We start from the raw sequence: 19632 nt of genomic DNA, 5'->3' as shown, positions 1-19632 counted from the left end.
AAACTCAACGTGCTCATCCCTCATTTTCCCCAAACTAGGATTTCCCATTCCTGACCATTGGGAGGCTGCAAGAAAGAGGAAGATGCCTGAGGACACTGATGCAGGTGAGGAGGAAGTCAGTTCCCCTTTCCCCTCTGTGCTGCTCCATCTCCCAGCCCAGCATGGCCCCTGGCTGCAGCTCAGCCCTGGGGGTATCTCCTTGCCCTTGCCTGTGGCATGGAGGCAAATCCCATCCTGTCCTTGTCCTTCTTCCCCCAGAGCTGGAGCTGAGCATGAAGAGCAGGGAGGACAAATGCCCACGGCAGAACCTGGTGGAAGAGGCCGTTTTGAGCGGCTCCACAGCGCAGGAAGCCAATGGGGAGGAAAAGCCCCGGAGATGCCGCACGAGGAGGGGCTGCACACCCAGCTGGCGGGGATCTGAGGGGGAAAGAGCCAGCCTGGGCCGGGAAGGCGGCTGGAGATGGAGCCAGAGCTTGGAGCTGGTGCTCCATGAGCAGCTCCATGATGGGGAGAAGCCCCACACGTGTGAGGAGTGTGGGAAGAGCTTCAGGTGGAACTCTGAGCTGATCAAGCACCAGAGGACCCACACTGGGGAATGGCCCTATGAGTGTGATCAATGCAAGAAGAGGTTTCAGACCAGCTCTGAGCTCCTCCTGCACCAGCGCATGCACACAGAGGAGAGGCCCTTCTGCTGCCCCGACTGCGGGCAGGGTTTCAGGCGGAACGACCGTCTTGTCAGGCACCGACAAATCCATACTGGGGAGAGGCCCCATGAGTATGAGGAGTGTGGGAAGAGCTTCAGGAGGAGCACCAACCTGATCAACCACCAGCACATCCACACTGGGGAGAGGCCCCATGAGTGTGAGGAGTGTGGTAAGAGCTTCAGCCAGAGGTCCACTGTCGCTGACCGACACGAAAGGACACAGGCACACACCGCTTTCAGGTGAAAGGAAAAAGGGAAGTTTTATTCTCTGACTCCACTATTTATAGTTTTACAAGGGTGACAGTGGATTGGAAGGTGACTGTGACACCTCTGCAATGCCACAGGTCAAACCGACAGTCCATCAAATCTCTCCTCCTCCAAAAGGAATGAAAAACAATGAGTTGTTTACAGAAAAAGTGTGTGGGAAAGTTCACTACAAGAATGTCAACATCAGAAGGCTTAGAAAATCCTAGAAAACCAGGGCGACATCTCACCCTTTTCCGTTTAAAAAAGAAAAAAGGAAAAAATGAACAATGTGAAAAGGAAAAATATGAGCAACGTTCAGTGTCCACTTGCAGAGGAATCATCAGAGTGATCACTCTCAGCGTCTACATCCAAATCATCACTCAATGATTCCCCCGCTTGATGCCTTTCAGGTTGGTCACAGTTTCCATCTTGCTCATCAGCTGGATTTTGTCTCTGCAGTCGCAGATCAGGGCGAACACATTTGGAAGGTACCCAGCGTACCCCAGTATCTGTGGACACGCAAGCATACCCGCGCCCCGAAGCGATAAGGTCATAGGGGCCTTCCCACTGTTTGGTGACTAAATTCCACACCCGAACCTTCGCTCGAGGCTGATGTGCCTCGTCTGCCGCCTGCAATGAGAGATGGTGATTCTAAATGATAGGGTTATTTGAGTTCTGTGGCACAGTGAGATGACTGATTGTACACAAAGCTTTTGCCAACCGACTGTGCGGGGTTTCACCCTGCATTCCCCGTTTTTGCTTTTGAAGAACCTGCTTCAGAGTACCATGAGCGCGTTCTACAATAGCTTGACCAGTCGGAGAATGAGGGATACCAAACTTGTGCGAGGCACCCCACAACTGCAGGAACTGCCGCACCTTTTGTGATGTGTAAGCAGGACCATTGTCGGTTTTCACAGCAGAAGGTATGCCCAGAACGGCAAAGGCCTGCCTCCAGTGGGCAAGGATATCACGGGCCTTCTCCCCCGTGTGAGCAGAAGCCCACATCGCAGAGGAGAACGTGTCCACAGTGACATGCACATACTTGAGCCGGCCAAACTCGGCAATCTGGGTGACATCGGTCTGCCAAAGCTCCAAGGCCCTAAGGCCTCTAAAATTTACCCCTGCTGGTAGAGGCGGAGCAAGTGCATGGCAGTAATCACATGACTCGACAATGTCACGAGCCTCAGTTGGCGTCAGCTGAAACTGCTTCTGCAGGGTATGTGCATTTTGGTGGAAAAACCCATGCAATGCCTTGGCCTGTGCGAGTGTATCAGGCTGAGGCGCTACCCACACTGGGTTAGCCAACTTGTCAGCCCTCGTGTTACCTTCCACTATAAAACCTGGCAAATCGGTGTGACTCCTCACATGCAGAACATAGAATGGATGAACTCGGGCCTGAATGGCACACCACAAGGTCTTCAGTAAATTAAACAAGGCAGGATTACTGACCTCCTTCAAAACCGAATGACCCAACTGCTGTGCGATATCAGCCACATAGGCGGAATCCGTGATCAAGTTGAAAGGTTCCTGGGAAAATTTTTCAAATGCCATGACAGCAGCCCGCAGTTCAACCAATTGCACTGACCCATTCTCATGGCCTTCCAGAACCTGCCACTGAGATCCATCCCTCCAGGTAACAATGGCCTTTCCTGTTCTCCCTGAACCGTCCGTGAAGACGGTGGGTCCTTGCACAGGTTCCTGACTATTCTTGGGCCGCAAAGAAATTTGTGTGGATTTCGCCATATGCAACAGCCTATGGCTGGGCAGATGATAAGTGATCTGCCCTGAAAAATTTTCCAGAGCACTCTGCAGGGACACACTGTTTGCAAAGCTCCAGTCAAAATCCTCCCATTGCACCGGGAGTATGATCTTTGCAGGATCTGCACCCATCAATTGCAAACACCGTTGTCGGCATTTGATTATCAAGAGAGCAATCAGCTCAAACAATGTAGTTGCCATCTTCTGCGGCTGATGGGGCAGGAAGACCCATTCCAGAACGTGCAAGGAATCAGACCATTTGTCACTCCATTGACCAATGATACCTGTGGGATGCGTATCTGGAGTGGTGATGAACACAGTGACATCAACGGAGGGATCAATGCGATAAACCTGACAAGCCGAAACAGCTTGCTGAACCACCTCCAACGCCTTACGCGCCTCAGGGGTCAGTGTGCGAGGCAACTTTAGATCAGAGTCTCCTTTCAACAAATCATACAGAGGAGACAGCTGTGCATTGGTTAATCCCAAATACGGACGTAACCAAGTGATGACACCTATCAATTTCTGAGCATCGTTCAGTGTCTTCACAGAATGCACAAATTGAACCTCCTGGTGACAGATTGTCTGTTCCAGAATTTTGACCCCTAAGTACTTCCAAGGTGGTTTTTGTTGAACCTTTTCTGGAGCCACCTGCAGTCCATGAGCATGCAAAGCATCGAGCAACCGAGGCTGAATCCTCAGCAGCTCATCCTGGGTGGACGCGGCCACCAAAATGTCGTCCATATAATGATACAGACGCGCATCAGGAAACTGCTTGCAAACTCCAGACAAGGCACGGGCCACATACCACTGGCATATGGCAGGAGAATTACGCATACCTTGAGGCAATATCCTCCATTGATATTTCTGTGCGGGCTCAGCCTCGTAAATCGCTGGCACCAAGAAGGCAAATTTTGGTCTGTCATTGGGATGCAAAGGAATTGAAAAAAACCAATCCTTCAGATCCACAATGAGGACCGGCCAGCCTGCAGGAAGCATGGTAGGCAATGGCATGCCCGCCTGCAATGGTCCCATGCTTTCCATCACGGCATTGACCTTTTGAAGGTCTTGCAACAACCTCCATTTCCCAGATTTCTTTTTTATACAGAAGACAGGAGTGTTCCGAGGACTGTTGGAAGGCTCCAGATGATCCTGGTCCAACTGCTCCTGCACCAAATTCCAAAGGGCGACTAATTTATCATCAGGGAGGGACCACTGCTTCTCCCAAACGGGTTTGTCCACCAGCCACCGTATAGGAGGCGTAGGACACTCTGCACCCTTCACTGCAGTGGCCCCCATCAAAAATCCGTCCCAATACGCACCCCCCAGGCAGACAGAACATCCCTCCCCCAGAGGTTGGCAGGAGTAGAAGTAACATGAGGCCTAACCCAGGCCATCTGTCCCTCTGGGTTTGTGATCAGCACAGGCTGCTGGGCCACGTAACATTGCGCCATCCCTCCCAGGCCCGCGACAGACATCCCCACTGGATCCAGGGGCCACTCCGAGGGCCAGGCGGCAAGGGAGAGAACAGTGAAGTCAGCACCACTGTCGAGAAGCCTGCGGAGGTGGATTTCTGACGGTGTTGCACCAGGAACGGACAGGGTACACAGCATCTCGGGACGGTCCTTGGTCAGGACAGCAGTCCAGTGAACCTGAAGTGGCCCAGTGGATCCAAAACCACCAGCTCCATGTGACTGGTCAGCTGTCCTGTGAACAGAAGACTTAAAAGGCACAAGTTGAGCAAGCCGTGTCCCTTTTGGAATTGTGACAGTGGGAGTGGGTGTGGAAACCATGGCACAAATTTGCCCTGTAAAATCTGCATCAATGAGCCCCAGGTGCACAATGATGCCCTGAAGGGTGGCACTGGACCTCCCCATAAGGAGAGCACTCATGCCCCCACCCAAGGGACCAAAGGCATCCAGGGGAACCTTGCGTATCTCAGACGAGTCTAACGCAACTGTTGCTGCGGTGCAGACATCCACACCTGCTGATCCGCGGGTGCTGGCTGCAAGCCGGCAAAGGAGACCTCCATCGGCACCTGGGTCTGGAGAGAAGCTTGTGTCTGAGCGCACCCCTCCTGTGCGCTCCGTTTCACGCTTCCCGAACCTGGTAACGCCTGGCCATTAGCATGAACAATCGCCTTACAAACGTTAGACATGTGATTCGGCCTACCGCACCGACCGCACAAGAACATGGGGAATTTAACCTTCTGCATCCTCTTCCCCCGCTTCCTGCTAGTCTGCGCATTCCCCTGCTGCAGCCGCCCGCCCTGCGGTGCTGCCCAGATGGGCTGCACAGCAGCAGCCACAGCGGCCAACTTCCGAAGTGAGGGGATGATGTTCGCACAGGCTTCTGCCATCTCCCAGATACTAGGATCACCAGGCATAGCCGCTCTAACCTTATTACAAGCTTCATTACAATTGCACCTGACAAGGTTTGTAATCGTGATGTCCCTTGCCACAGGATCAGGCACCTGCCTCTCCATGGACGCAATCAACCTTGCCGCAAATACCATAAAAGGCTCATCATCCCCCTGGACAACGGTTGAGAATGGCTGTTTCAGAGCAGCCATTTCCAGGGTCTGCACAATCGCTCCCATGCCCAGCGTTTTACATTTCTGAAGCACAAGGGGATCGTATCCAACCTGTCCGTGAACACTCTCATAACGCTCTGTCCCCATTAGCATGTCAACAACAACTCCACGCCTGGGGTCCTCCGGCGCCAGCGTAGCATTCCGCCTCACCGCTTGGGCCGCCAGACAAGCCCACTTGGTCTCAAAAACACCAAATTGCACAGGGTCAAAAAGAGAATGTGCCACACAACGGGAATTGTGAGGTGTCAGCGTGTCCTTAGCAAGTCTCCGAAGAATGTGCATAACCTCAGCAGACCCCAAACCATGCTGAGCAACCGCTTCACGGAGTTCCTTCTCCGGCTTATATGCAAAGGGTTCATAAGTGTTATGAGTGACGCCCCTGAGCACAGGGAAAGCCTGGGGAACCCCTGGCAAAGCTACCGCACCTGCTGTGTCCTGATCCTTGGGGCCCCCAGAGACAAGAGGGAGTGATTGACCGGAAGCCGGGGCAACACCACTCGTCCCTGAGCCCTCTGCAGCACTGGCAGAGCCAAAGGAATCCGCCCGCCGACCCTGCAGATGCCGGGAGGAGACAAGTTCATTCATCTCGTCAGTCTTGGTTTTTGCCTCTGGCCAGAAACGTTCTGGGTACCTCGGATGTACGGTCACCTGGCATGCAGGAAGCGTCCAAAGACCTGACGAGAGAGCACCATGGCCCCGGGCACCCACCGGCCTCCTGCCGGCCGTGTCAGCAGTTGCACTAAAGGTAAACACCCCAGTCCTCTGCTGCGCTGCAGCTCCGGCAGGGGCCGCCTTGGCGGCCGCAGCTGCCGGCACGGCCCGCAAATCTGGCACGGCGCTGGATGAGACCGGCGCGGGGCCCCCATCCCCCGATACGGGGGCTGGGTGGAATGCCGAGGGAGGCGCGGCCCGTGGAGCCACGTCACTGCGGGGCGGCACAAAGGAGCCGGGCAAGCCCCCTATGAGAGCCCGCCCCAAGCCGCAAGGTCCCGCAGCGGGCACCGCCCCCACCAAGCGGAGAGGGACAGGCTGCCCGCCCACCGGAGTGGGGCCAGGCGGAGCACCGACCGACACCCCGCCCCCGGCTGCCTTCACCGGTTGCGCATGCCCAGCAGGCTGCGCAGACCCAGAGGCGGGCAACGTCCCGCCCCCCACTGTCTCCACCGACTGCGCATGCCCAGCAGGCTGCTCAGACCCGGAAGAAGGTGAAATTGCCCCCCCGCTGAGGAACCAGACTCGGGGGCAGGAGAGCTCACCCCCACCTCGCTCAGGGGGAATGTGGTGGACACACCGCATTTCGGACAACAGGTAGTCACCGCAGCAGCCTCAAGTCGGGGCGGAGGCTGACCCTTAAAGGCCAGGAAGGCACACAGAGAGTGCAACCCGTCCCCCGCCCCACCACCCGCACAGGGCGAGGCGGGGCGAGGACGGCCCACCGAATCCAGAGAGCCCCCTGGACCCGGGACCAGCTGGCTGTGAGCCCAATTCACCCTGGGCGGACAATGGCTACTCCCCAGCACACCGTTGTGGGGCGGGGAAGGGAACTCCACATCACCCAGGAGCTCAATCTCCTCCCCATCCACATCTGAAGTAGAAGGGCTTCCCTGGGAACTCCGAGGGGTACAAGAACCAGACCCCCACCAAAGCTCCTCACATTTCTTCCACTGCACCAGCAGCGGTCCCACATCTACCATGCAATCATCAAAGAGGGCCTCCATGAGGTGGATTCCCAGGAGAGACCATTCCTGCTTATTAAAAGCCTTTACAGGATCCGAAAAAAGCCCTCTCTCTCGGGCCCACAGAATCAATCTATCAAAACCATCCCAGGAAACATGTTATGAACAAAAATTCGGTTACTATTTTTTTCTGTGAGAAAAAGTTACCACTACTGCTGGGTTGCTGCCTTCGTTATTGTAATCACGGGTCGTTGTCGTTAATGGTTGTTTTTGTATTAGTAAAAGCCCTGGCTGGGGTGAGGTAATGGCCCTTCTCCTGGGTGGGGACCTTGCCCAAGGCTAAGTTTTACCTTTCTCAGAATAAGGAAGACACCTGAGAAGGTGGGGGGGGGGGTTATGCAAAGTGACTCCCAAGACCAGAATGCTTTGTGGGACCCCCATCTCCAAACTCATGGAGAAACCCCAAAAACAACGAGCCACCTAAGATTTGAGAGACTGGAGTGATGTCTGGACGTGAGGAACCGAGTGCTGAGCCTGCAGAGACGCGGAACACCTTCAGACCCTCTCGCCCTGACCATGGGAGTTGACCCCGGCGGTGAGACCAAGCTGACAGAGTGGGAGGGGTACCATCTGACGGGGGACACCACGCCCTAAAGGCTCCCACAAGGACTGGATTTCCCCCAGCTCTGCCCCTAGTGGACAGAGCTGTGCATATCCTCCTCCTCTAAGTCGCCCTGGGAGAGACAACGGATGCTGCAGACCCGTCGAGCCGCCAAATCCTGAGCTGATCACTTTTAATAAAGGCATTAAAAAGGAGAAGAAGTCTCCTGGCCCTGTTTTTTTTAGCTGGGGTCTCTCGTCCGGAATAGCCACGCCAAAAGAGGATTCAGGACTGGCCATCTTGGATCTTCAGAGGACAGCTGGCTACCAGGACCAAGAGGGACCAGCTCAGGACAGCGACGCAGAGGAGCACCGGAGCACCGGACTGGTGAGAAATCCGGTGGCGGGAGTGGGAGACGTGCGCATGTGTGTGTGAGTGAGACGAGGGCCGACAGCTGGACCTTCGAAGTGAGAGGGACCCCTCAGTACTGCGGTTCCGGCTTTTCACGAGAAAACCGGCCAGAAACAGGGGAAAGCGTGTGGAATTAGCGTGAGTGAAGTCGTCTCCCAAGGGGGAATAAAGGGCTCCCCCACTCTGGGCGTGTGGAGTGAATTACTGTGTATGAGTGGCACGCACCCCAAAGTCCTGACAAAGGGAGGTCAGGCACTTTTCTAAGTCTCGAGAAGGATTCGAGTAAGATTTGTCAGTCCTGAGAAGGATTCGGGTGTTTCACAAGCCCTGCAGGCAAAGTAAGTCCTGACAAAGGGAGTCAGGCACAAACCCCAGCGAAGGAGGCTGCGGTTTGCTTTTAAGTCCTGATACGGTGAAGCCTAAAAATTGGCGGGTTAGGCGAACTAAAAAATCAGGCAGTTGTTTTTCCTGACTGAGGGAGTCAGGCACGACCCGGATTCTTGGCCGAGGCTTCATGTGTTCAAGTCCCGATAGATGTAAGACCTGACGCTGGGAAGTTGGGCAATCAAGAGATTGGGCAGTTGTTTCAGTATAAAGTCCTGAGCATCAGGCAGAAATTTGAAGTTCAGTGGAGGAGGCTGGAGCTCCTCAAAGAAGGTTTTTTTTGAAATTCCCGGTCAGTAGAGGCACCTTCAGGATTTTTTATTGAGACTTGAAAAATGGGAGGTTGTAATAGTAAAAAGACTGGCAAGAGACTGAGAGATATACGTCCTAGTAGTCCCTTAGGAGAACTGTTAGTAAAATGGGATTCTATAGAGGCCACGGAGGGATTAGATAAAGTGAAAATGATCCATTATTGTATGGAAGCGTGGCCAGAATTAGAGGTGCAAGGAGGATGGCCTTGGTGTGGGACAAAGGATAAGTGGATGTACCAACTATTAAATAATTATCTGACAGCTCGAGGGGATGCTGATCCTGAGCAATTATTGTATGTGGCTTACTGGTTTAAGAGCGCTGTTGGGGATGAAGGGGTGCGAAATTGTAAGGTACAGAGGAAGAAAGAGGGGAATGAAGGAGGGGATGATAGAACTAGTAAAAGATGGGACCCCCTGGATTATTTGCCTCCTTCTGGCCCTCCACCTTATAATCCTCTTCTTCAAGCACCTCAAATGGCAGGTCCGGTTCCTCCCCCGGCTGCCATCTCATTACCACCTGCTCAAACTCCTCCTTCTACCTCTTCAGCTTCAGCTATGATGTACCCAGTATCTCCTCCAGTTCCTTCTGCATCACCACAAGCGCCTACTCCACCTGCTGCATTCTCCACCTCTTCTCCAGCTCCGCTTAATATCTACTCAGGCTCTTCTCCCCCTCCTATTGCTGTCCCTTTACCTCCTCCTAGTTGGGACACAAATGCCTCCTCGCCCAGTAAACAGCTATCAGCAAATACACCTGCTGATGGGCAGAACATTCAGGGTAACCCAGAGAACCCACAAAGTAGTTTGGCATCTGAAGATTGGCGTACTGTAGCACCAGATCCAAGACCTCCAAGGCGGAGAGACTCTTTCCCCTCAGAGAGGTTCCTATGGGAGGAGTAGCGGGAGGTGTTGGCTTTGTGAATGCTCCCCTAACTGCTTCTGAGGTGAGAGGATTCAAGAAAGAGTTGGGGCATTTAGTTGAGGACCCAGTGGGCATAGCCAACCAAGTGGATCAATTTCTAGGTCCAAATATCTACACTTGGGGGGAGATGAATTCCATCCTGAGTATATTATTTTCCCCAGAAGAGGTCCAGATGATAAGGGTGGCTGGCATAAGAATATGGGAGAAAGGTAACAGTCCAGGACCCCAGGTGCCATCAGGTGAACAGAAATTGCCACTAACGGAGCCCAACTGGAACCCTAATCAGGAGGAGGGGAGGAAGGCCATGAGGGAATAGAGGTCTTTGATAATATGGGGGATCAAAGAGTCAGTTCCCAAAGGAACTAATACCCAATTGGCATTTGAGGGTACACAAGAGAAAGATGAAGCTCCTGCTGCCTGGCTTAACCGCCTAAGATGGAACTTCCAGTTGTACTCTAGAATAGACCCAGACACCCTAGAAGGTCAAATGCTACTAAAAGTCCAATTTGTTACCAAATCTTGGCCTGATATACGGAGAAAACTGGAAAAGATGGAAGATTGGCAAGAGAAGGACATTAATGAGTTATTAAAAGAGGCACTGAAGGTGTATTTAAGGAGGGAGGAAGAAAAATCAAAGGCCAAGGCTAAGATCATGGTTGCTGTAGCTAGAGAAAGTGCAGGGTGGGCGGGTCCACCACCAGGAGGAGGCAAGGATAGCTCAGTACTGTCAGGTGCAAGAGGGATGGAGACACCTCAAGGCCCTTTGAGAGAGTGACATTGCTATTACTGTGGAGAGCGAGGACACGTCAGGAAGTTTTTTAGAAAGCTCAGACTCAATGCGGCAATAGCCAGGGAACAAGATAATTTAGGGAAGATCCTGAAAGGTGATGATTAGAGGGTCAGGGGCTTTACACTATAGGGGACCCGATGTAACATCTAGAAGAGCCCTTGGTAAACTTTGAAGTGGGACCCTTAAATGAAGAATTTGAATTTTTGAGTAGATATAGGAGCAGATAAGTCCTGTCTCAACAAAGTACTAAGAAGTATAGTATAGTATAGTGAAAAACATCTGAAGTTAGACAAAAACAGCTAGGTAGAAAGGATATCCAATACCACAAAAACTGGCCTGGCCAGTAAAACTAAACTTGTAATAAGTGATGTGAAAGTAAAAGGTACCTTATTTTTGTCTTGTTGTGTGTGTGAGAGTGAGTCACAAGCCAAGTCAGCCTCAACTTCCTGGGCAGGTGGGAAGGGGGCAGTGGAAGTGTGTGTGTATGTGACTTGCAAATGAGACTAGTGCTCCCCAGATGTGTGAGGGAGCCGAGCTGTAAGAGCATGAGTGACACGCAGACAGCCTCACAGGTGAATGTGCACCAGAGGCAACCAGAGCCAGGGCCCTTCCAAGAGGCCCAGGGATACTGAGACCTGTGGGCCAACCCCAAGGTGAGGGGAGCCACAGTGATTTTCTAGCAATAATGATCCAGTTTGTGTCTTGAGGGTGTGAAGGAATGTGTGAGAATGAATATAGACATATAAGAATAGAAGTAATGTAGATTGTGCATTATAAGTTTTACCACATCTCCTTAGAGGGAAGTGTATTGTGTAGAAGAATGGTGTAAGAAAAAAAAAAAAAGAAAAAAAAATTAAGTGTAAGGGGTTGAAAGAACTATTTAAGCTGTAAGTGAAAGTAAGAAACAGAAGCAAGAGTTAAATAGATAACATCTTGAAAAATAGAACAGAAAACCAGTGAATTAAATACACAGAGATATAAGAGAATAAAAATACTTTTGGAGTTAAGTTAGCTGAGAAAAACAACTCCTTGCAAAATACAGAGTATGTAGAAGTTGATGAGAGAAACATGCAAGCTATGGAAAAAAGAGAAATTAACCAATAACATTTAACAGAGAAACTGAGTTTTGATAGAATCATTAAATAGCAGACCATTAATGCCTGTGTTTGAAAGCCCGTTTCAGGTACTCTTCATTACTAATTCGACTGTGCAGACCAAAAGAAAAAGGTTGGACTCACATCACTCTCACCCCCTGGCATTGGACCAGGATTCAACATCAGGTTTTTTTTCCCTCTGGCATTCTGGCATTGGACCAGACTCCACCCCTTTCTCCTTCTGGCATTGGGCCAGACTCCCAGTTTTTCCCTCTGGCATTGGACCAGAGTCTACACCACTCTCACCCCCCGACGCTGGACGAGATTCATCTGCTTCACAAGCTAAATCACCTGAGTACACTGTGGTAAAAGGACCAAAGGATTTAAAGTTGACTCCCAGAAGGAAGAGTCAAAAAGACTGAACTGTGTGGGAAAAAAATTGGTATCAGAGTTCTAATATTGCTTAAAAGGTTTCAAAACTGTTCTGTGTAAACTATGTTGGTAAAAAGTTTAAGACTGTAAATGTAAATAAGTAATTCTGGTTTAAGTTCCCCAATTTATTTCTAAAGACTCCAGGTTAATCCTCTACAGAACACTCCCCTGGGAGAGGAAACCAAAATTGGCAGGGAACAAACCAAGAGAGGTTTAACCAGAGAAACGGGTAGAAGGGACTCTAAAAAGCTTGGAAGCTTTTCCTCAGTAAAATTCCCCAAGAGGCAAGGCCGGGTGGGCAGGCTGTGCAAGATGACCCATACCGGACTCTGGGGAAGGGTAGTGCTGATGGCTCTGATTGCTGGTGGTGCTCAGGGGAGCCCAGCTGAGCCGTGCAATGAATGCTACCAACCCCTCTGTGAGGAGGAAGTGAGCTCCTTGTCGAGAGTCCACATCAGTTCTAACCCTGATTGTGTTAACCTCTCCCAACTGGTCCTTTATCAGAAAAATAAGAGAGTGTATTGGAGAGCATACAATATTGCCTCTTTTAGGCAGCCACTCCTAGGAGAGTGCCCTATAGGGGAAGCCTGGTTGTGCTTTGAATGTGATGCTGCCAAAACAAGCTCAGCAGATCTAGTGAAAAGCAAAGAAATGGTGAAAATGGTAAGAAAAATTGTTTCTTACAAGTATTTATATGAGTGTACTGGAAAAGAGATAAACCCCTTTTAGAACACATTTCAGGGGAGCCTTAAACCCCTAGATTTGATCTCGTCTGGCAGCTGCACCGCTAGAGTGCTAAAACTAATTTTCTTATTACCCAAAGAAACTGGATCAAGTTTGGGAGTTCCTATATATAATAATTTGGGAGAAATTAAACAGAACAGGCACAGTGAAATAGAAATTGAGAAAATCCAAAATTGTAAAAGCCAAATTTGGATCCCAATATCTATGTTAAACAAAGTTATCTGGCTCCACACAGTATTAAAGATAAAGAATTCAATTATTAGGAACATTTCAAATGAAATAAAAAGGTTAGCATGTGTAAATAATGAAGAACAAACTCCTACACTTGATCCCAGTGGGTGGGAGAACCTAAAGATTTTCAAAAAGGATGTATGGGAGAAGGTAGTTTTTCTCAGTGTGTGTATACTTGGAGGATTGCTCTTTTTACTATGCTTGTTTATCTGTTTTAGTAAAATAGTACTGGCCGTGCAGACCAACCAGAAGAAACCAAGGAAAGTAACAAGGTTAAGTAACCGTGATTACCAAAGTGCACAAGAGATTTATAGTAGATTCAAAACAAAAATTGGGAGTTGATGCGAGCTTAGAATTTAAGCTCTATCAAAGAAAAAGAGGGGGGACTGTTATGAACAAAAATTCGGTTACTATTTTTTTCTGTGAGAAAAAGTTACCACTACTGCTGGGCTGCTGCCTTTGTTATTGTAATCACGGGTCGTTGTCGTTAATGGTTGTTTTTGTATTAGTAAAAGCCCTGGCTGGGGCGAGGTAATGGCCCTTCTCCTGGGTGGGGACCTTGCCCAAGGCTAAGTTTTACCTTTCTCAGAATAAGGAAGACACCTGAGAAGGTGGGGGGGGGGGGGTTATGCAAAGTGACTCCCAAGACCAGAATGCTTTGTGGGACCCCCATCTCCAAACTCATGGAGAAACCCCAAAAACAACGAGCCACCTAAGATTTGAGAGACTGGAGTGATGTCTGGACGTGAGGAACCGAGTGCTGAGCCTGCAGAGACGCGGAACACCTTCAGACCCTCTCGCCCTGACCATGGGAGTTGACCCCGGCGGTGAGACCAAGCCGACAGAGTGGGAGGGGTACCATCTGATGGGGACATCACGCCCTAAAGGCTCCCACGAGGACTGGATTTCCCCCAGCTCTGCCCCTAGTGGACAGAGCTGCGCATATCCTCCTCCTCTGAGTCGCCCTGGGAGAGACGACGGATGCTGCAGACCCGTCGAGCCGCCCAATCATGAGCTGATCACTTTTAATAAAGGCATTAAAAAGGAGAAGTCTCCTGGCCCTGTTTATATCAAAACACATACCTGTTTCAACTGCAGGACCTCCCTCCAGAGATCCAAACTGAGGGAATCATCCTGGAAAACCACAGAGGTTTTCATTGCCCCAAGAACAACAGGCAAAGCACCAAAAGGAGGGGGGGGAATTCTCACTGCAACTCGCTGTTCGTATCTCAGCCTAGGCTGCAATACACTTCGGCGGTCACCAGATGTCGCCGACCGACACGAAAGGACACAGGCACACACCGCTTTCAGGTGAAAGGAAAAAGGGAAGTTTTATTCTCTGACTCCACTATTTATAGTTTTACAAGGGTGACAGTGGATTGGAAGGTGACTGTGACACCTCTGCAATGCCACAGGTCAAACCGACAGTCCATCAAATCTCTCCTCCTCCAAAAGGAATGAAAAACAATGAGTTGTTTACAGAAAAAGTGTGTGGGAAAGTTCACTACAAGAATGTCAACATCAGAAGGCTTAGAAAATCCTAGAAAACCAGGGCGACAGTCCACCCTGATCGTGCACCAAAAGATCCACACTGCGGAGAGGCCGTATGAGTGTGGGGAGTGTGGACAAAGCTTCAGCCGGGGCTCCCATCTGATCTCGCACCAGATGACACACACTGGGGAGAGGCCCTACAAGTGTTCCAAGTGTAGGAAGGGGTTTCAGACCAGCTCCCATCTCCTCCGGCACTATTAGAGTCACACAGAAGAGAGGCCCTTCCAATGCCCTGACTGTGGGAAGGGATTCAGGCAGAACTCCCACCTCATCAGCCACCAGTGCATCCACACTGGGGAGAGGCCCTACGAGTGTCCCCAGTGTGGGAAGAGCTTCTCCAGGAGCTCTCACTTGACCCAACACCAATGGAGCCACCAGTAAGGGAAGCCCTGCGAGTGCCTCGAGTGCAGGAAGAGCTTCATGCTTCCATCCCTCACTGGAGGAGGCACTTTGGGCACAGCCCTGGTCACTCACATTCCATGTGATCCATGCTAGGAATACACCTGGCTGCTTCTACTTTTAATTTCACCTTAATTTTTTTCTATTCTCCATCTCTTTGCACTCCAAAAGCCAAGAGAGATGGATCTGTCACCTCAAAACCACTCAAATCCCAGTGAAAACAGCTCCATTTTACCCCAAAAGGCTCAAACCCACCTCAAAAATCTCAATCCCACACCAAATTCACTTGATTCCACACCCAGCAGGCTGAGATGGCTTTGGGAGATAATTTAGAGTAGTGGGATCTCCATTAGAGTGGTGATGGGGATTGTGTGGAGCTGGGTATGTATTTGATAGCAAATAAAACACTCAGACTTACTGATTTCTCTCCCGTTCAAGTTCAGTCCATTGCAGTTCTCTTTGCAGAGTGCCGCCTGCTCAGCTGATTTTGTTTGTGTCCCCTGCTCTCTCCTGCCTCTCTTTGCCTGCTCTGTTTCTCTCTCAGTGTCTCCCTTGACCCAGGGACCACCAGAGACCCTCCTCTGATTTAATTGACCCTGCCCTGATTTAATTGACTCCTCTGTCCCCACAGACCCTCCCTTGATTATTTATTATTTTATTTCCCAATTATTATTTTAATTCCCAGTCCCAGGAGCTGAAGTTCTGAAGGCTGGCAGGGAAATTTCTCTGTAGGATTTTGCTCCATTTGCCTTCAAGCGCAGGAAAATCTTTTCCTGTCTGGGAGCTGGAGTTCCAGACTTTTGGAATGTGTGCAGGGCAATACGGACTGGGATCAAATATGGACTGGGATCAATTAGCGACTGGAAATAAATACCGACTGGGATCAAATATGGACTGGGATCAAATATGGACTGGTGTCATTTGGACTGGAATCAAATATGGAACTAGGATGAAATAGGGACTGGAATTAAATATAGATTGGGATCAAATATGGAATGGGATTAAATAGGGACTGGTGTCAAATATGGACTCAGATCAAATATGGACTTTGATCATGCTGACTGGGATAAAATGGACTGAGATTATATAGACTGGGATCAAATATGGACTGGGTTCCTACAGACTGGGATAAACTGGACTGGGATCAAATATGGACTGGGATCGAATGTGGAATGGAGGCATTTGGACTGCGATCAAATATAGAACTAGGATCAAATATGGACTGGGATTAAATATGGATTGGGATCAACTAGGGACTGGGATCCTTCAGACTGGGATTCTTCAGACTGGGATAAACTGGACTGGGATCAAATATATACTGGGACCAAATAATGACTGGGATCAAATATGGACTGGGATCCCATGGACTGAGATAAACTGAACTGAGATTACATGGACTGGGGTCAAATATGGATTGGGAGTAAATACAGACTGGAACCAAATATAGACTGAAATCATTCTGACTGGGATGAACTGGACTGAGATTATATAGACTGGGATCAAATATGGACTGGGATTAAATATGGATTGGGATCACATATGGACTGGGGCCAAATAGGGACTGGAATCAAATATGGACTGGGATTGTACAGACTGGGATAAACAGGACTGAGATTATTTAGACTAGGATCAACTTTGGACTGGGATCAAATTTGGACTGGGATTAACTATGGACTCAGATCAAATATGGACTGGGATCATCCTGACTGGGATAAACTGGACTGAGATTACATAGACCAGAGTCAAATATGGACTGGGATTAAATATGGATTGGGATCAACTATTGACTGGGATCCTACAGAGTGGGATAAACTGGATTGAGATTATATAGACTGGGATCAAATACAGGCTGGGATCAAATATGATTTGGGATAAAAAATGGACTGGGATCAAATACTGACTAAGATCAACTATGGACTGGGATAAACTGGACTGGGATCAAAACAGGACTGGGATAAACTTTGGACTGGGATCAAATATGGCCTAGGATCAAATATGGACTGAGATCTTATGGACTGGGATCAAATATGGACGAGGATAAACTAAGGACTGAGATTAAATATGGACTGGGATCAAATGGATCCCTACAGACTGGGATAAACTGGACTGGGATAATTTAGACTGGGATCAAATATGGACTGGGATAATTTAGGCTGTTATCAAATATGGACTGGGATCAAATATGGACTAAGATCAACTATGGACTGGGATTAAATATTGACTGGGGGCAAATATGGACTGGGATCAACTGTGGACTGGGACCAAATAGAGACTGCGGTTAGATAAGGATTGGGATCAAATAGGGACTGGGATCAAGTATTGACTGGGATCAAATAGGGACTGGGATTAAATATGGACTGGGATCAAGTATGGACTTTGTTCAAATGGACTTGGATTAAATATGGACTGGGATCAAGGAGGGAGTGGGATCAAATATGGACTGGGACCATCCAGACCAGGACGGCTGAACCAGTTCTCCCAGTTGTCCGCAGCATAGTCCTAGGCACTCCCAGTATGATCCCAGTCTCTCCCAGCAGGGCCCCAGTCACTCCCACTTGCCCCCAGCGTGTCCCCAGTTTCTTCCAGCACATTCCCAGTCACTCCCAGTCTAGTCCCAGCCCCACACCCATATGGCCTCCCAGTATATCCCAGTTGCCCTGAATATTCTCATAGTCATTGTAGGCACTCCCAGTTACCTCAAGTGTGGCTCACTTGCCCCCAGTTGTCTTCCAGTTGCTCCCAGTTGCTCTAATTATGACCCCAGTTGGCTCCCAACATGGGTCCAGTAGCTCCCAGTAACCCCCAGTCAGGGTCCAATCAAACCCACTCTGCTCCCAGTATGATCCCAATCACTTGCAGTCTAATCCCAGTTGCTCCCAGTCACTCCCAGTCTGATGCCAGTGCCCCCAGTGTGATCCCAGTTGCTCCCAATCAGGCCCAGCTGTTCCCAGTGGGCTTCCATCACTCCCCTATGGCTACAGACACTCCCAGTATGGTCCTAGTTGGACCCAGTTGCCCCTGCTCTAGTCCCAGTCACTCCCCATATGATCCCAGTCCCTCCCAGCATGGTCCCACTCGCTCCCAGTTGCCCCCAGTGTGGTCCCAGTTGTTCCCAGCGTGATTCCAGTCCCCCCCCAGTATGGTTAGAGACACTCCCAGTATATCCCAGTTGCCCCCAGCATGTCTGTAGTCATTTCCAGGCACTGCCAGCAGCCCCAGTACGGTGTCAGTTCTGCCAGTATGATCCCCCAGTAATGCCCAGTATATCCCAGTTGCCTCCAGCAGGCATCCAGTCCTTCCCAGTTCCTCCAGTTTGCTTGCAGCATCATCCTAGTTTCTCTCAGCTGCTCCCAGTAGCCCAAAGTGTGATCCCAGTCACTTCCTTTCAACCCCAGTATGATCCCAGTAAGCTCCAGTTTGATCCCAGTCACATGCCAGCCCTCCCAGTGTGGTCCCAGTATAATCCCAGTTGCTTCCAATCTCTCCCAGTATGGTTCCAGCTGCCTCCAGCGTGGTTCCAGTTCATTTCTAGATCAGCCCAGTCAGACCCAGTTTGACGCCATTTGCTGCCAGCGTGCTCCCAGTTGCTCCCAGTCAGGCCCAGTATGGGGGATGATGTGCAGGGTGTGTTTCCCAGTCACTCTCAGACACTCCCAGTATTAGTCCAGTCCCTCCCAGTATGACCAAAAGATGATCCCAGTGTGCTCCCAGTCCCTGCCAGTATGAACCAGTTGTGCTCCACATGGTTCCAGTTGTTTTCTTTCCCCCTCACATTTATTCCTGTCACTTCCAGTATCTCCCAGTGTAGCCCAGTTCCCTCCAGCGTCTTTCCACTTCCTTCCAGCATGATCCCATTTGCTCCCAAGCACTCCCAGTCCGCCTAAGTGTAGGGGCACTCAGTGCCAGTATGATCCCAGTCACCTCCAGCATGATCTCAGTTCATCCCAGTATAAGTCCAGCAGTTTCCAATCACCCCCAACATGTACTCAATCACTCCCAGTTGCTCCCGCTAGCTCCGAGCATGTTCCCAGATGTTCCCAGCTGCTCTCATTCACACTCAGCACCATCCCAGTCAATCCCAGTATATCCCATTTGCCCCTAACATGGTCTCAATTGCCCCCCGCAGGCTTGTACTCACTCCCAGTATGATCCCAGTATGATCTCAATATTAGGAGCTGCAACCTTATCCAGCACCAGAGGACCCACATTGGGGAACAGCCCTACGAGCATCGGGAGCGTGGAAAGAGCTTTGGGCAGCATTCCCACCTGATCATCCACCAAAAGATCCACACTGGGGAGAGGCCCTACAAGTGTGATAAATGCAGGAAGAGATTTCAACCAGCTCCCATCTCCTCCGGCACTATTGGATTCACAGAGAGGAGAGGCCCTTCCGCTGCCCCGACTGCGGGAAGGGATTCAGGCAGAACTCCCACCTCATCAGGCACTGGTGCATCCACACTGGGGAGAGGCAGTACGAGTGTCCCCAGTGTGGGAAGAGCTTCTCCAGGAGCTCTACCTTGATCCGACACCAACGGAGGCACCGGTAAGGGAAGCCCTGCGAGTGCCCTGAGTGTGGGAAGAGCTTCGTGCGCTGCTTCAGCTCCATCCCCCACTGGAGGAGGCACTTTGGGCGCAGTCCTGGTCACTCACATTCCCTGTGATCCATGTTGGGAACACACCTGGCTGCTTCTCCTTTTGGTTTGGCCTCAATTTTTTGTGATTTATCTTCATCCCTTAAAAACAGCAAAAGCAGGGTTATATGAAATAAATTGATGAAAGATGTCTA

General features: G+C 50.2%; 1 pseudogene; it reads left to right on the top strand.

The window, feature by feature from the left end:
• LOC131092454 (zinc finger protein 420-like) overlaps nucleotides 1–19393 on the top strand; it is a 67747-nt pseudogene extending 48354 nt beyond the window's left edge.
• The last annotated feature ends 239 nt before the right edge of the window (nucleotides 19394–19632 follow it).

This window comes from Melospiza georgiana, chromosome 22 (assembly GCF_028018845.1).
Source record: "Melospiza georgiana isolate bMelGeo1 chromosome 22, bMelGeo1.pri, whole genome shotgun sequence".
NCBI classification, from domain to species: domain Eukaryota; kingdom Metazoa; phylum Chordata; class Aves; order Passeriformes; family Passerellidae; genus Melospiza; species Melospiza georgiana.
Note: the sequence above shows the minus strand (reverse complement) of the source record. Positions and strands in the feature narration are given on the sequence as shown.